The sequence below is a fragment of the Chrysochloris asiatica genome, unplaced genomic scaffold (genome assembly GCF_000296735.1).
Source record: "Chrysochloris asiatica unplaced genomic scaffold, ChrAsi1.0 scaffold00247, whole genome shotgun sequence".
NCBI lineage: Eukaryota > Metazoa > Chordata > Mammalia > Afrosoricida > Chrysochloridae > Chrysochloris > Chrysochloris asiatica.
In genome coordinates, this window is record NW_006408765.1 from 1585348 (window position 1) to 1603184 (window position 17837).

Sequence of the window (17837 nt, forward strand, 5' to 3'; positions counted from 1 at the left end):
AGGTAATTTAGAAAGTATTGCTACAAAGTCATACAACCATTATTAAACAAAAATATCAAAAGGTGCAAGTATTGTTATTCAACATATTTTTCACCTGTTTATATTCATGTTTGAAAGTGTTGTTTTCATAGCTATAACCCTTTCATCACTGATTTGTCATTTTTTTTGTATTATGATGGCTTACTTGTTGCTATGATACTATAAGTTATACCACCAGTATTTCAAATAGTGACATTAAAAGTTAGAATTCAGTGCTAGAAGATGAAAACATTATGAATGGCAGCAGGACATTGTCAGATATAGTACCAGAAAATGAATTGCTTGGTTTGGAAGGCACTCAAAATATTACCCAGGAAGAGCTGACTCCTCACAGTAGAGTTCACAGTAATAATGTGATTGGAACAAAGCTTTTGGGACCTTCATTTACTGATGGGGCAGGACTCAGAATGAGTAGAAACAGCAGTAAATATCCATAAATAACCAGAACATAGAATGTACAATTGTAAGAATATACAAAATATAAGAGTCTAGGAAAATTGAAAGTTGCAAATATAAAATTAAACACATTAATAAGCCAAAATGGACTGGTATGGGCATTTACTAAGTGGGAAATTACAAATTAAATAGGAAAGACTATGCATTAATCATCAAAAAGAACATTTCAAGATCTATCTTTAAATACACTACTATCTATGATAGGAAGCATACAATGAAGACCAGTTAATACCACTATTATTCAAATGTACGCATCAACTACTAAAGTCAGTGGTAATGTAATTGAAGAATTCTAACTTCTTTAGCCTATAATTGATCAAGCATGCAATCAAGATACAATAATAATTACTGGTGTTTGGGATGGGAACATTGGAACAAAAGAGGAAGGATCAGTAGCTGGAAAATATGGCTATTACGATAGAAATGACTTTGGTGATCACATCCTAGAATTTTGCATGATCAATGATTCATTAATTGTAAATAGCTTTTTTAAACAACATAAACGGTAAATTATATACATGACTTAAACAGATGAAATACACAAGAATCAAATTAATTCATGGTGTAGAAGTTCAGTATCATCAGCCAAAGCAAAGCCAGGGGCCAATTGTGGAACAGACTATCAACTGCTCTTATACAAGATCAGGCTGAAGCTGAAGAAAATGAAAGCAAGTCTACAAGATTCAAAGTAAGATCTTGAATATATCCCATCTGGATTTAGAGACAATCTCACAAATATATTTAACGTGCTAAATACTAATGACTAAAGATCAGAATAATTGTGGGATGACATCTAGTACATTAGAGAAGAAGAATGCAAGTCATTTACAAGACAGGATATTGAAAGACTCCATGGGTAAATTATTGAATGATGCCAAAAACGTCAAATGAAAATGGAAAGAATACATAATCTCACTATACCAAAAAAGAAATGGTTGCTGTTCATTTATTTCAAGAGGTAGTATATAGTCAAGAATGAATGGTACTGGTACTGAAGAAGTCCAAGCTTCACTGGAGGCATTGGTGAAAAACAAGTTCCAAGAACTGATGGAGTACAAATTGAAATGTTTCAACAAACTGATGCCGCACTGAAGGCACTCACTAAGCTATGCCAGAAAATTTGCAAGACGGCTACCAGGTCAACTGATTGGAAGAGATCCATATTTGCATCCATTCCAAATAGAGGTGACCCAAATGAATGTGGAAATCATTTTAAAAAATCATTAAAATCACATGCAAGTAAAATTTTGCTGAAGATAATTAAAAAATGGTAACAAAATTTCATCAACAGGGAATTCCTTGAAATTAAAGCCTGATGCAGAAGAGGACAAAGAACTAGAAATATCATTGCTGACATCAGATATATTTTGGTTGAAAGCAAAGAATACCAAAAAGAGGCTTGCTTGTGCTTTTTTGACTGTAAAAAGTCTCTTGACTCTGTTGATCATGACACACTATGGATAACATTGTGAATAATGGAAATTCCAGAACACTTAATTGTGCTCATGAGAAACCTGTACATAAATAGAACAAGGGAATAATGAATGCTTGAAAATCAGGAAAGGTGTGTACCATGGTTGTATACATTCACAATACTTATTCAATATTTTTGTGAGCAAATAATCTGAGAAGGTACATTATATAAGAGAGAATGTGACATTAGGATGGGAAGAAGGCTCATAAACAACTAGATAATCTTGCTTGCTGGAAATGAAGAGTACTTAAAGTATTTGCTGATAAAGATGAAAGACCATGGCATTCACTATCACTGCTGCTTCCATGAGTGTTGATATTTGACCCAAGAGAATGAAGTCCTTGACAACTTCAATCTTTTCTCCATTGATAAGAATGTTGTTTATTGGTCTAGTGGTGAGGATTTTTGTTTCCTTTACATTGAGATGCAATCCATACCAAAGGCTGTGCTCGTTGATCTTCATCAGTAAATGGTTTAAGTCTTCCACCAATCCTGATGCCATGTTTTTCTTCATAGAACGCAGCTTCTTGGATTGTTTGCTCAGCATACAGGTTGAAGAAGTATGGTGAAAGAATACAACCCAGTCATATGCCTTTCTTAATTTTAAACCATCCATTGTTACCATGTTCTGTTCAAACAACTGCTTCTTTGTCCAGGTAAGATTCCTCATGAACACAATTAAGTTTTCTGGAATACTCATACTTCGCAATATTGTCCGTAGCTTGTCATGACCCACAAAATCAAAAGCCTTTGCGTACTCAATAAAACACAGGTAAACATCTTTCTGATATTCTCTGCTTTCAGCCAAGATCCATCAGACATCAGCAATGATAGCCCTCATTCCACGGCCTCTTCTGGAACTGGCTTGAACCTCTGGAGGTTCTCTGTCAATGTATACTTGCAGACATTTCTGTATTACATTAGTAAAACTTTACTCACATGGGATATAAAAGAGATTATCCGATGATTTCCACATCCCATTGGGTCACCTGTCTTTGGAATGGGCAGAAATACGTATCTCTTTCAATCTGTCAGCCAGATAGTTGTCTTCCAAATTTCTTGGAAGAGATGAGTGAGTGCATCCTGAGCTGCATCATTTTCTTGAAAGATTTCAATTTTTATTCCATCAATTCCTAGTGCCTTGTTCTTTGCCAATTTCTTCAGTCCACCATGGACTTCCTCCTTCAGTATCATTGGCACTTGATCACAGGCCACCTCTTGAAATGGTTGAACATCAACCATTTCCTGTTGGTACATTGACTCTGTGTATTCATTCCATCTTCTTTTGATGCTTTCTGCATCATTTAATAATTTGCCCAGACAATCTTTCAATAATAAAAGTTGAGGCTGAATTTTTTTCTTCAATTCTCCCAGCTTGAGAAATGCTGAGCATGTTCTTCCTTTCTGGTTTTCTGACTCCAGATATTTGCACATTTTATTATAATATTTGGCTTTATCTTTTCAGGCTAATCTTTGAAATTTTCTGTTCAGTTCTTGGACCTCCTCATTTCTTCCATTTACTGTAGCATTTCTATGCTGGATAGCAAGTTTCAGTGTCTCTTCTGACATCCATTTTGAACTTTTCCTTCTTTCGTGTCTTTTTAAAGACTTTTTGCATTCTTCATGTATGATGTTCTTGATGTCATCCCACAACTCTAAGCATTTTAAATCTTTAGTGTTTAATGTATCAAATTTATTCTTCACATGATCTCTAAATTCATGTGGGATATATTCAAGGTCATATTTTGGCTCTCATTGACTTGTTTTCCTTTTCTTCAGCTTCAATTTGAATTTGCATATAAGCAAATTATGATCTGTCCCACAATCTGCCCCTGTCCTTGTTTTGACTGATGAGATGGAACTTTTCCATCGTCACTTTCCACAGACGTAGTCAGTTTGATTTCTATGTATTCCATCTGGTGAGGTCCATGTGTATAGTCATCTCTTATGCTATCCAAAGAATGTATTTGAAATGAACAAATCATTGATTTTGCAGAATTCTATCATGCGTTCTCCAGCATCATTTCTGTCACCAAGCCCATATTTTCCCACTACTGATCCTTCCTCTTTGCTCCCAACCTTTGCATTACAATCACCAATAATGATCAATACATCTTGATTGCATGTTTGATCAATTTCAGATTTAAGAAGTTGAAAGAATTCTTCTATTTCATCCTTACTGGCTTTAGTGATTGGTGTATAAATTTGAATAATAGTGGTATTAACTGGGCTTCTCTGTAGGCACATGGATATCATCCTATCACAGACAGTGTTGTACCTCATGACTGATCTGGATCTGGATCTGTTCTTTTTGATAATGAATGCAACACCATTCCTCTTCAATTTGTCATTCCTGGCATAGTAAACCATGTGTTTGTCAGATTCAAGATGGTTTATACCAGTCCATTTCAGCTCACTAATGCCTAAGATATCAATGTTCATGCATTCCATTTCATTTGTGACAACTTCCAGTTTTCTCAGATTCATACTTCGTACGTTCCATGTTCCAATTTTCAGTGGATATTTACAGCTGTTTCTCTTCAATTTGAGTTGTGCCCCATCAGCAGTTGAAGGTCCTGTGGGCTTTACTACCACAGGCTTTACTCCATTCGTGTCATCAAGGTCAGCTCTACTTTGAGGAGGCAGCTCTTACCCAGTCCCATTTTGAGTGCCTTACAACCTGAGGGGCTCATTTTCCCATACTATAACTAACAGTCTTTCTCTGCTATTCATAAGTTTTTCAGTGACTAAATGTTCACAAGTAGTTCAGCACTCCTTCTTAATAGTCTGGCTTCATCTGGAAGCTCATCTGAAACCTGTCCACCATGGGTGACCCTGCTGGTATTTAAAATACTGGTGGCATAGCTTCCAGAATCACAGCAACTCAAAAACCACCACATTATGAGTAGGAGGCTATAGTAAGATTTTTATAATTACCCTGAATTGACTTCTAAATAGAATTTTCTTTACCTGATAAAAGTCATTGGTTTAACAATTTACATTGTATTTTTGTACTAGAGATATTTAGCATAATCTTTTACAAAGATAAGGAGCCCTCGTGGTACTGTAGGATAAGCACTGGACTGCTATCCACAAGGTTGGCAGTTCAAACCCACTAGCTGCTCTTAGGGAGAAAAATGAGACTTTCTGCTCCTGTAAAGATTTATAGCTTCAGAAACCTTTTTCAGGGTCTCTATGGGGAAGAATTGACTGAATTGTAATGGATTTATTTAGTTTTATTTGGAAGTGGGGATTTTTGAAGATAGCAGTTGTTGCTGATGCAGAATGTTTGTGCCCAATGACTAATCTAAGGTGGTCAATTGGAAGACATCCAGCAGTACCTGACAATCTGCTTCTGTTAAAATCAAAGTCAAGAAAATAATGTGGAGTCATTCTACTCTGTAACATAAGGGGTCACCATAAGAAATGACAGTAAGGTTTACTGTGTAGATAATTGCTTAAAAGAAATGTACTAATTTTATCAGATTCTAAATTCTAGATTACTTCATACATTTTCAAGTGAGCATGCATAGACACAATAATAATTTGATTTCTGAAACACAGCTCTACTAAATCTAGTTTAAGCTACTGTAATCTCTCATTATTATATGTGCATTACCATAGTTCATTATTTTTAAGTAGCTCTGGGTCATTACATACCTCAAAGTGTGATGTGTCAGATCAAACTAGACAAGGTATTATAGAAGATAAAAAAATCAAATTCCACTCATAATTAAAGATACAACATAGGAAAACTTAATTTAGAAATAGATGAGCATTCTACTTTAGGGAAATATGAAAAAAGATCATACAAAGGTTGATTTTTATAAAAATTCTCTTCCACAATCCCCGTGATGTTTTTCCATGACACTTCAGTAATCAAAATCCAGAAAAAGCTAAGAGAAAATAGTTTACTAGTATGTTACTGTTTTTGTTGTTGTTTTCTCAGCAGCAATTTTAACTTCACATCTATATTATGTCCCAGTTTTAAATATGTTTTTTTATTTAAACAATATACTGAAAAGAGGGTCAACAATTTAAATATTTGTGATTTTCACATTACAGTTGAATCTTAAACAAGTTTGAATTTAGACTCCTGTAGGGATTTTTTCCCTGTTGCTATTGTGGTGAGCTTGGTTGTGCAAGTTTTGTACCTTATAGCATTAATCACAATTGAATGACGAGTTCACCTTTATACCAAAGAGAAGTACTGCTCATGGGGAGGTGATTAGCATCACACAGCATCTAAGGCTATACTTGCTACCCTTGAGCTCACCTCAGTGGCAACAGGAAATTCAAATTATATGCTCAAATTTTGGTTGTCTAGAGGTCAGCATCCCTAACACTGACTTGTTCAAGAGTCAATTGTACTAGTTTAGGAAGGACATATATACAAGAAACACAACAAAATGGAATGTAATTTCCTAATAGACAGTTAAGTATAGTACACTATATTATGTTGTTGTTAAATGACTTTGAGTAGGTTCCAACTCACAGGGACCCTGTATAGGGTTTCCTGGGCTCCCAAAGAGCTCTAGTAGCGTAGTGGTTATGAAACAACTACCAGAGGTTCCGCGGGAGAAAGATGAGGGGTTATGCTCCCCTAAAGATTTACAGCCTCGGAAACCCTGTGCAGGGTCACTATGAATGGGAACCGACTCCATGGTACTTAACAACAAAAACAAAATGGAACCGAAACCCTCATTTTTCTCTGAGGAGCAGCTGACAGTTTCAAACCACTGACCTTTTGGTTCTCAATCCTGTGCTTATCATATGGACCCATCATGCTCCTATCCAGGGCTGTGGAGCCTGGCAAGTCTCAAATCTGTATTCAGACTTCAGTCTGAAGGAATCTCTGCACTCACACTATATCCGGCTGTTGACTCACAAGGTTGTGTGTGAGAAATTCTCAAGATGGTCCATATTCAGAAATACAGGGCCCATGAGATTGCTAGATTCACATAGCAACAGGACCCCCACTGGCTGCTCTGAAAAGCCATCTTTACATTGTTCTGGGTCGCCAGGCTTCCTGCTTCCTGCAGCATCCTCTTCAGTGCTACTCCACCTCCGCCAGAATCCCTGAACTCACACTCTCTTGTCATCCTCTGTATGGGATCACTGGTGTTCCCCAACATGTCAGACGCGGCTGTGGACACCACCTCCGAGATCACCACCAAGAACTTAAAGGAAAAGAAGGAGTTTGTGGAGGAAACAGAAAATGGAAGAGATGCACCCGCTAATGGGAATGCTAATGAGGAAAATGACAATGAGGCAGGCTAGGAAGAGGAAGAAGGTGGAGAGGAGAAGGAGGAAGAGGAAGATATTGATGGTGAGGATGAAGATGAGGAGGCCGAGGCAGCTACGGGCAAATGGGCAGCTGAAGATGATGAGGATGATAATGTTGACACCAAGAAGCAGAAGACCGACGGGGATGACTAGACAGCAAAAAAGGAAAAGTTAAATTTTAAAAAGCCACTGTGACCTATTCACCCTCCACTTTCCGTCTCAGAATCTAAACAAGGTCTCCTTGGAGTAGAGAGTCCCACTGGCCCAATTTGGACACCACCACCCAACACAAACCACAACGTGAATTTGCAACAGGGAGAAAAAAGAACCAAAACTTCCAAGGCCCTGCTTCTTTTCTTAAAAATACTTTTAAAAAGGAAAATGTGTTTGTATTTTTTATTTACAGTTTAGATTTTTGTAAGTATTGTTTGGTATCAACCATTTTTAATGATTTTGGATGACCAAACTAGCCTTTGGAGCATTGTCTGTCCTAATTCTGACTTTACTTGTGTGGCCAGGTTTATTATAATCTCAAAGGAGAAAAATAACCTTGTAAAAAAAAAAAAAAAAAGCAAAAACAACAACAAAAATTACAATCTTATTCTGAGCATTCTAGTAACTTTTTTTGTGAATGTACTTAGCTGTACTATCGGTAGTTGGTTTGTAAGAGATGGTTAAAAAAGGCCAAAGATAGAATTTCTTTTCCTTTTTTTTTTTGTCTATGAAGTTTCTGTTTATTTTGAGGGTCATGTTTGATGTCTGTGTGAAACAATGTTGCCCAACAATAAACTGGAATTTTATTTTACTGAGTTGTTCTAACAACAACAAAACATAGCAACAGGGACTTAATTGGGGGATGAATTGGGGAAGGGGAGGAAGAAACCCATTCACTAGTAGCTTCAAATAAAAATAGTCATTAAGGCTGTAGGCCCTGTCTTTTGAAATAAAGATGGTGAACCCTGTATTGCTTAAAATCAAAGAGGGGGAGGGGGAGAGTCTTCTCAGATTAAGGTACAAATTCTTTGCAAACCTGCTGCACTACACATCTGCCCGTTTCCATTGGGTTGGGCATCCAATTTTGCAAAATCAATAAAGTAAACCTCAATATCACTAAAATGCATACAGAATGGATTTCTTGAGTGTTTGTCATTATCACTTGTAATAACTCATCTGTGACAATGTAACCACGAGGAACTGAGGCAATATCCGAAGAATCAACAACATTTGTCTCATTGTGGACGTTGACTAAAATAGAGGTTCAACAAAGGAGCATACCACCCTGCTCAGATGCGTAGTATATATACACATAAACTTGTACTATTTGTTGGAGTCCTGGTGTGACGCTGTGGGTTAATGCACTGGGCTGCAATGTTGGTTTGAACGTTAAGGTTGGTGTTTCAAACTCACCAGCCACTCTTCGGAAATTCTGTATAGGGTCGCTATGGGTTGGAATTGATTCAGAGGCACTTAAGTGCCATTGTAAGTACCATTGAGTTGGTTCTGACCCATAGCAACTCATAGTATATGTTTAAAATTTTTATTTTGAAACTATCTATTATGAAATTCATGATTTCAAAAGTGTGGTTTATTCATTGATGTGTTAAACTAGAGCCAGATGAATCACAATGGTGATTTGATGCTGCGGTCCCGCAATAATGTTTAAGATCCAAGTGTAGAAATAGAAATAATACTACACTTGAGTTTCAAATATCCTTATCTCCACTAAAATGTAACTGCTCATTCTATAGTCTCTACCAATTTTAAAACAACATATTTCACTCAGTTTATATAAATGTACTTTTTAAACCAATTTCCTTTTTTCCTCTCTAAATATATTGAAAACTATATAGGATCAATTTTTAAAAAATTGTTCAAAATCCATGTCCTATTTGAAACTCATATATATATATATATATATATATATATATATATATATATATATATGTATATATATAATCTCCAAGTATTTGACTGGTTTTCCTGATGTAGGATATCAACATCATCCATATCAGATACATTCTCATTCTCTTCATAGCTATAATAGTTAAGTGTTGGTACTATAAAAGTAATTTCCATTTATTGTCTCACTGAATTTTACAGTACACCCAAAAGGCACCACCAATGGAAACAGCTCTGGTAGTGCAGTTGCTAAATACTTGGCTAATTTGAATTCACTTGGAAGAAAGATGTGGGAGTCTGCTTACATATAGATTACAGCCTTGAGAACACTATGTTTGGGGCAGTTCTACTCTGACCTTTCCGGTCATAATGAATCAGAATTGATTTGATGCAATGGGTGAGTTTTCTCTTTCTGGAGACCCTGGGTGATGCAAACAGTGACTACTCTTGGCAATGGAGTCCTGGTATGGCACTGTGGGTTAATGAGCTAGACTGCAAAGTCAATTTGAGCCACAAGGTCAGCAGTTCAAGCTCACTAGCAGCTCCTTGGAAACCCTATACACAGTTATTATGGGTCAGAACCAACTCAACAGCACTTAGCAACAATAATAACACTAAATAAAAGCTTGGAGGTTCATGTCCACCAAAGGTGCCTTGGGGAAAAAACCTATTAATCTACTCCTGGTGTGGTGCTGGTGGATCAGCACTGGACTGTGAACCACAAGGTGGGCAGTGCAAACCCACCAGCTGCTTCTCGGAAACACTATATAGGGTTACTATGAAATGGAACAAACTCGATGGCACTTAACAACAATCTACTACTCTATGGAGCATCATTGTACTCTGACATATATGCAGTGGCCATGAGTCAGAGTTGACTTCCAAGCAACTTACTTCTGATTCCTGTGTGTACTCTGTTACTAACTATCGTATGTCTTATACACAGTGTTAATATTGTAAAAACTAAACTTGTCAGCCACATTAAATTTACTACTTCTCCTAGTATTCCCCTTAGTGCCATGGGCTGCCAAAAGAACCAATAGTTCCATTTTGGAAGAAGTGCAGCCAGAGTGCTCCTTGGAGGTCAAGATGGCCAAACTTTGTCTCTCATACTTTGGACATATTGTCAGGAGGGACCAGTCGCTGGAGAAGGATATCATGTTTGGTAAGGTGGAAGGTCAGAGAAAAAGAGGAAGACCCCCAATGAGATGAATTTGCCAAGTGGCAGCATTGATGGACTCAAGCGTGGCAACAGTAGTGAGATTGGCCCAGGATCGGGTAGTGTTTTGTTCTGCTGTGCATAAAGCCGCTATTGGTCAGTACTGACTCAATGGAACCTAACAACAACAAAAACAAAAACAACAAATAGCAACTCTAGTGCCTTCCTTCATGATTCCATTTCTCACCTAGATTATGAGTACCCTCCAAACTGTTGTTACCTTTAGTCTATTTTCCACAGTGCCATCACATTTAATCACATAAATTCAAACATAATTTGCCTTTTCACTGTTGACAATTCAAGGTTTAGAAATATTATCATAATTTACATGATATTTGAATCCTCTCCAATATGTGACCAATGATAACTTTCCAGTGTCATCTCTTATATTTTTGCTGACTAACATTAATGGTACATTTATAGCACATTGAGCTACTTGATGTATACTGAACTGGTGGAGAAATAAAATCATGGAAACCAAGCAAATGACAAAAGCATAGTACAGCTAGATGTCATCAAATCTAGTAATGGAGGTGTTACCAGGACACCAATGCCAATGGTCACAGGTCAGATAGAAGCCCTTGCAAACCTAATTTATGCCATTTGTCCATAAATGCACTTGCTAGTATAGGAAGAAAATAATAGCGTTGGCTTATTTTTCTTTTTGAGTATATTCTAAATTGTATCTGAATGATTGTTGTTGGCAAAATATCTAGATGACAACTGACTATGCAGTGCTAACAGTGCAATGAACTAGATTCGAGCCCTACTCCACAGTGGAGAGATTATTAGGCTGGTGCAGGGATGCTGAATATTAACATAGTCTACCTTCAAAATATGTACAGAATTTAAACTTCTCACCGCCACCTCCTACTTATACCCTGGTCTAAGCTACTATAGACTTTCCATGGGATTACTAACATTGGCTCTAAAATTCCATAACTTTTCCATTCACCTGCCCTTAAGGCTCTAGGAGTCCTAGTGTGGGGCTGTAGAGTAAGCACTGGACCAAGATCACAGCCTTGAGAACCCTATGTTTGGGGTAGTTCTACTCTGAGGCCATTTGAACATCTTAAGGTGGGTGGTTCAAACTCACTAAATGCTCCTCAGAAACCCTATACAGGGTTGCTACGAGTCAGAACTGACTCCATGACATTTATCAACAACAACAACAAGGCTTCAGGAGCCTTGGTAGCACAGTGGTTTAAGTGTTAGGCTGCTAACTGAAAGGTCAGCAGTTTGAACCCACAAAATGTCTGCAAGAGAAAGATGAGGCAATCTACTTTTATAAAGATTTACAGCCTTAGAAATCCTATGGAGCAGTTCTACTCTGTCTTACAGGGCCATTATGAGTAGATGTAGGCTCTATGGCAGTGGGTTTGGTTTTGGGTTTTGATTGCCTGTTCTCAGTTCAGTAGCCAGAATTGTCTTATGAACATAGCAATCAGGTTATATCATTCCTCCCCTCAAATTCTTCAGGTAGTTTTTATTCTCAGTCAGAACACAAACTGGAGTCCTTTAATGGCCTAACAAATTTCAATATATTTAGCCTCAGTTATTTTATTTACTTTTTTCCTCTCATGATTTTTCCTCTTCACCAGTACCGCTTAGCTGCACTGCCCTGATTGATGTTTAGTACCACAAGGAATATTTGCAATTTTAGGAATTTTGTACTTAGTGTTCCTTCACCTGTAACAGTCTCATCCAACCATTCTTATGATTTACTCCCTTCACCTCATTTATGGTCTTTTCTCAAATATTAACTTGACAGTGAAATCTTCCCTCAATACCATATTTTAAATTACTCCATATTCCCCCATCCCATCTGGAACTTCTGTTTCTCTTTCTGCTTCCAGTTTTGTTTTGTTTTTCCCCATCTTTTTCACTTGCCACCTTTTAATGAATGATACAATTTTACTTTACTTGACTCCATCATTGCATTTTTTCTCATTTTGTTTTATTGTTTTTATTCCCCTACTTAATTCCTTGAGGATCAAGATTTTTGTCTAATGTGGCTCACCTCTATAACATAGTAACAACTAGAACAGAGTTTTATAGAGAGGAGGAAGGACTGCAAGTGTGGTTGAAGTGTTTAACAAAGAAGACACAGCATGTAGCAAAGAAGAAAGAAGCCAGGAGCACTGAAGAAGATAAAGACAGACTCACTAAAAGAAGGAAGAAAAAAGCAGAAACAGTGCAAAAATGAAAAAAAAAACAAAAAAAAAACAGCCAAACCTAAAATAATCAAAGACCATTTATATAACTCATAGAATAAAATAAGGGAAGGACCTCAGGAATGAATAATGGAAGTAATTCATGATGACTTCCTTAGAATATTTGAAAATATTTTCTTATATGTTTGTTTATCAAGTTTTCATATTGAAAAATAAAAATAACAAGGAATGGTTACAGTCTAGAAAATTTTTACAGTTACAGCTACAAGTAGTAGGAAATAATTTTTTTTTTTTTTCTTTTAACTAGATGTTTGTGGTGCAGTCTGTTATTTAAAGACTTTTCTAGTTATGTTGTTGTTGTTAATTGATTGGTGCCGTCGAGTCAGTTCCAACTCAGAGAAACCCTGCATAGGTTTCCAGGGAGCAGGTGGTAAAGCTTAAACCACCACCCTTGTGGTTTAAACTGATTTTTCAGTCCAGTGCATTAATCCACAGCACCACACCAGGACCCTCCCACAAAAGGACTTTATCTGATAGGTCTATGTAGAGAAAGGTGGTGGAAGATGCTGATGGATTATATGTTTCAGTTGTGAGTGATTGTGAACCGTGCTGATTATAAATGATCAATTTTGCCATACAGATGGGTATAACATAAGCCATCTCAGAAGTCCTGTGAGGATTTCACTGTCATCATGAAGAAAGAGCCAGGAATGGAGCATTTCCTTTGGACTCCAAGATCAGTGAACATGGAACCTCTTCAACCCAGAAATAGAGAAATCTGACACTGGAGGAGTGCTAGAGGAATGGCAGGAGCAGAAACAAGAGTCAGATCGCAATACAACAGTGGGCATCCTGGCCAAGTAAAGCTGAATGTCTTTGAATAAGAGGTTCTTTTGTAGCGTGGGGAGCCTCCAGCTGAATGCCTTTGGGCTAAAGCTTATAGTGGAGTGGACATTAATCCTTAGTCCTGGAAGAGCTTTGTAAAATTATCTACTTGTGTGGTGGATGAGAGTCTGTCCAGACTGAAAGGACTGTGCCCAGAGCACTTCTGACCCTGAATTGTAACTTGCTCATTGGTCTAATAAAGCTCATTAACTGTGAGTGTCTTGTATGAGTTTTGCATGGCCATTGCAATGAATTATTGAAACCAGCTGAGTAGCCAGTGCTGCGGGATGGATAATTGGTGCCAATTTTTGCAAAGTTCTTGGGGAATATGGTACACATGACTGCTATTGTAGATGGCCTCATGTAATATACCTCTAAATCTCTTGCATTAGGTTTCATCCATGTCTAATACTGTCATAAAGACTCCATCAACTCCTATATTTAATCACACTGTTTCAGATCATCAGTCTGTTGAACTTGACTTTATAGCAAAAGAAATATTGATATTATTTTATGTGTGTGTGAAACCAACAAGGCCTAGCAAAGTGAAGAGTGCAGAAGAGGGTTACGGCTTCAATAACATTTTCTCCAAGCAGCATCTACTGAAAAAGCCTTTAGTAGTGAAGGTTAAGTTCTCAACTCTGAAAACTTTTGGTAGGTATACTGAAAATAGAGATAGTCTCCCTTCATTTCTACTGTATTTAATAAATTTGTTAACATGAATAAATGGTGTAGTCTCCTGGCCTTCAGGTTATTTAGCTTAAACTTTCTTTTTCAGAGTGACCTAAATTCAATAATATGAAAGTGTTTATATCATCCTGGTTCTAGTCTGGAGTGGTTCTAAATTCTGACACCACTTTGTTGTCTTCTGGTACTTGTGAAGAAGATGGCTTCCTTTGATCCTTAATATTTATGCAAGCATCTACTATTGATATTGTTTGTCTTACTATAGCTTCCAGTCAGCAACTATATTCTCCATGCAGTATCCTTTTGTAGAGCCAGTTAGGACACTGCAGAGTTACCAACCTTCCTGAAATGACTGTGGTTCATGACTGGTTCAGAATGCTGGCCTGGGTTGCGTGTCCACAATTAACTTCAGAATTCTCTCTTAAATCTTTTGCTGGATGTGGACTTCTTTAGGAGCTCTTTAGTCTCCCCAAGTGATATCCAGGATTAAAAACCAAACCACTGTCATTGAGTTGATTCTGACTCAATATAACCTTGTGTAAGGTTTCTGAGGCTATAAATCTTCATGGGAGCAGAAAACCTTATCTTTGTCCCATAGAGCATCTGGTAGGTTTGAACTGCCAGCCTTGTGGTTAGCAGTTGAGTGTGTATTCTACTGTGATCATGAATCTCAAATCTCCTCTGTTTTGGAGTACTGTTTAAAATAGTTTGGTGTTCTATCAAACAACCTCACATTACTCTTTTAAATTTTTACCTAGGAGAAAAAAAGATATGGAACACTCTTTCTTATGCTCAAGAACTAGTCAATTTTAACTTCTCTTGTCTAGATCTAAAACTTAATTTTTCCATCCTCAAAGTGGATTTTATGTCTTTATCATGTAAGAAAACACTAACTTTATACATTTTTAAGTGTAATATTTATGGATTGTGCTTACTTTCTTCAGGCCTTCATTCTTGGAATTCATTGTCAAGGTTTCTAAAATCCCAAACCTATTTTCTCTAAAGTATTTTGCTCTTGAATTGAAAGTAGAACCTTTCAAATCTGTCAATCACTAAAAGATATAAAAGGATTTTTAAGTGTGTGTGTATGTGTATATGTGTGCATGCATTTTAGAGTGGAGGCAGAAAAAATTGAAAGTGGAAGATGAGTGTTCACTTTAACAGTATTGTGCAGATGTATACTTAGACTACTGCAATAACAGAAAGATAAGACAGAATAAAAAGTTTCAAGAACATTTTGTCAATCTGGTTGAACAGTTTTAAAAGTAAAACTGCTACTTGTATGTGTAAGTTTATAATTGAAATTTATTTTAACATGCACCAAGGGCTACTGAAGTGGCTTTTACATTTTATGTTTTTTTTCACAAAATAGCTGAGCCATTAGAACTTCATGTTTTCATATTTTAATAGAATACTTGCAGTTTGGTACTATTCTGAAAGAATTGATACAGTACATTCTACAGGCTTAGTACACAAACAGGATGAAATTTAATCTGTCCTTGTTCCACCAGCAGAAAATAATTAGATATCAACAGAGAAGTAGTGAAGTGTAACCATGTTTTTAAACTGGAGTTTCATTAATTCCCCTTTCTTATATTTAATGTGATTTCAAATTCCAAGTAATTATATTTGGACAAGGTTCTTTACTTAAATGTGAAGCTGATTATAGAAAACTTAGTCTTAGGTACTTGAAAGCAGTAAACAATTATAGTCCATCACTTTATGTGTCCTTTTCTTCAAAAGTCACAGTGGCCAACATTTCATTATACTTATCTGGCCACATAAATCAGAAGATTTATATTCTATTCATCTCAAGTACCACAAGATCATATAGGGTTATTTTCAAAGAAATGAAGAATAATTATGTTCATCTAATTCATATTCTAATTGACACATACTTTTTATACAATTAAAAATCTCATCTTTGTTATGAAATGCAAGACACATTTTCTTTTTGAAATGTGGGTTATTTTCAAAGAGGAAGTGTATGGAATATAGATAATGAATAACTAAATTGCATATTTAATATGCTAAAAGATGCATGATTAGGCCAAGGCATAAAGAGAAGTAGTAAGAGAGAAACGTTGGCATATTATCATAAAGAGTTCTTGTATGTTTTCTATTAGCTAAATGAAAGTGAAATGGAATCAATGTATGGTGATTGTTAATACTGCATCAGATGATACATTTAAGGAGAAGCAAGCAGACAAAATTAAAGATTACTTGGTCATATGATAACAAGAACAGATTGAAGAAATTAGAGATCTTTGAGAGCACTTTAATGTAACATCTAAGATAATATGCCTTGTTTGTCTTTTTGCAAAATGGAGTTAAGGAATAACATAATCAAAGGCTTGGATAAATTTATAACAGTTTCCTGATTCCAATAGCTAAATGAAAGCCAGTATTTTTATTCAATGCTGATAATCACCACATCACTGGATTTGTCAGATCACTTGGATGCTCCAACATATCTTCTTAAAATGTGAAAGCTAAATAGTAATGAACTGAAATTTTAAATCAGGACAAATTTATGTAGCACTGGAAAATATGCCAACTTATGTGGGAAAAGCAAAGCTGAGACATGCATTTTCTTTGTGCTGAGGAGATTTGCATTTAAAAATTTACTTTAAATTTTTCTTTTATTATAAAGTATAAGACAAAGCCTTGGGGTACAAAACTATGGTTAAAAATAAATAAGAGCATATAATCATTGGAAGAGTTTTATAATCAACAAAGGTCTCACAAACACACTAAACAGGAGGCTCAGTAAGGATTTTATGAATTCTTCAAAAAAAAAAAAAAACTAACGCTTTTTCTACACTTAACGATTAACCCAAATTGTGCATTGTAAAATTATTCATAAGTTGATTCTTATGAAAAGCAATAGCTGCTTTGTACTCATTATATTTTTGATATTCTGTAACACATTCTTGTTAATGTATCTCTTGATGTAATTTTTGTTGTTGTTAAGTGCTGTAGAGTAGGTTCAGATTCAAAGTGACCCTGTCTAAGATTTTTGAGGAGTAGCTGGTGGGTTTGAACTACAAACCTTGCAGTTCAAACCGACCTTGGGGGTCCATTGCTTTATTCTATAGCACCATACCAGAAGAATGTTATTTTTAAATATCATGTTCTTAGCATTGTTTTCTGCTCAGTACTCTCTGATGACTCACCCTTTTGTAAAAATTAAAAGCCAATATCTTGGTAATAACTAACAGGACATCTGTGATCTTCTGACATCATGACCTTGCTGACGCCTCTGGCCACTTTTCCTTTCAGACATTTAGCCATTCTTCAAGCGTATCCAAGCATGATTTTACCTGTTTACTTTGTGTTTTATACTCTTCATCCAGACACCCCTGTGGCTAACTAATTCATTCACTTTCATCAAAATTTTACTGTAATTTCATCTGCTAAATGGAATTTATCATGAAATAACTATATCAAAATACTGGAACGTGCTACTTTTCTACCTTGGAAATTCCCTCTCGCTGCTATTCATTTATGTTCAAATAGCATATACCACCTTCTAGAGTGCTACTATATGTTGCACTGTAGGATAAGCACTAGACTGCTAACTATAAGGTCAGCAGTTCAAACTCACCAGACACTCCTCCAAAATCCTATATAGCATGCAATAAGTAAGAACTGACTCGATGCTATTCAACAGAAGAACGAAACAATGTCTGATCCTGGGCCAACCTCACTACCGCTG

The 17837-nt window shown here is 36.3% G+C and overlaps 1 pseudogene; it reads left to right on the plus strand.

Moving 5' to 3' along the window:
* The first annotated feature begins 7102 nt into the window (after positions 1 to 7102).
* LOC102814920 lies at positions 7103 to 7408 on the plus strand (annotated as a pseudogene).
* The last annotated feature ends 10429 nt before the right edge of the window (positions 7409 to 17837 follow it).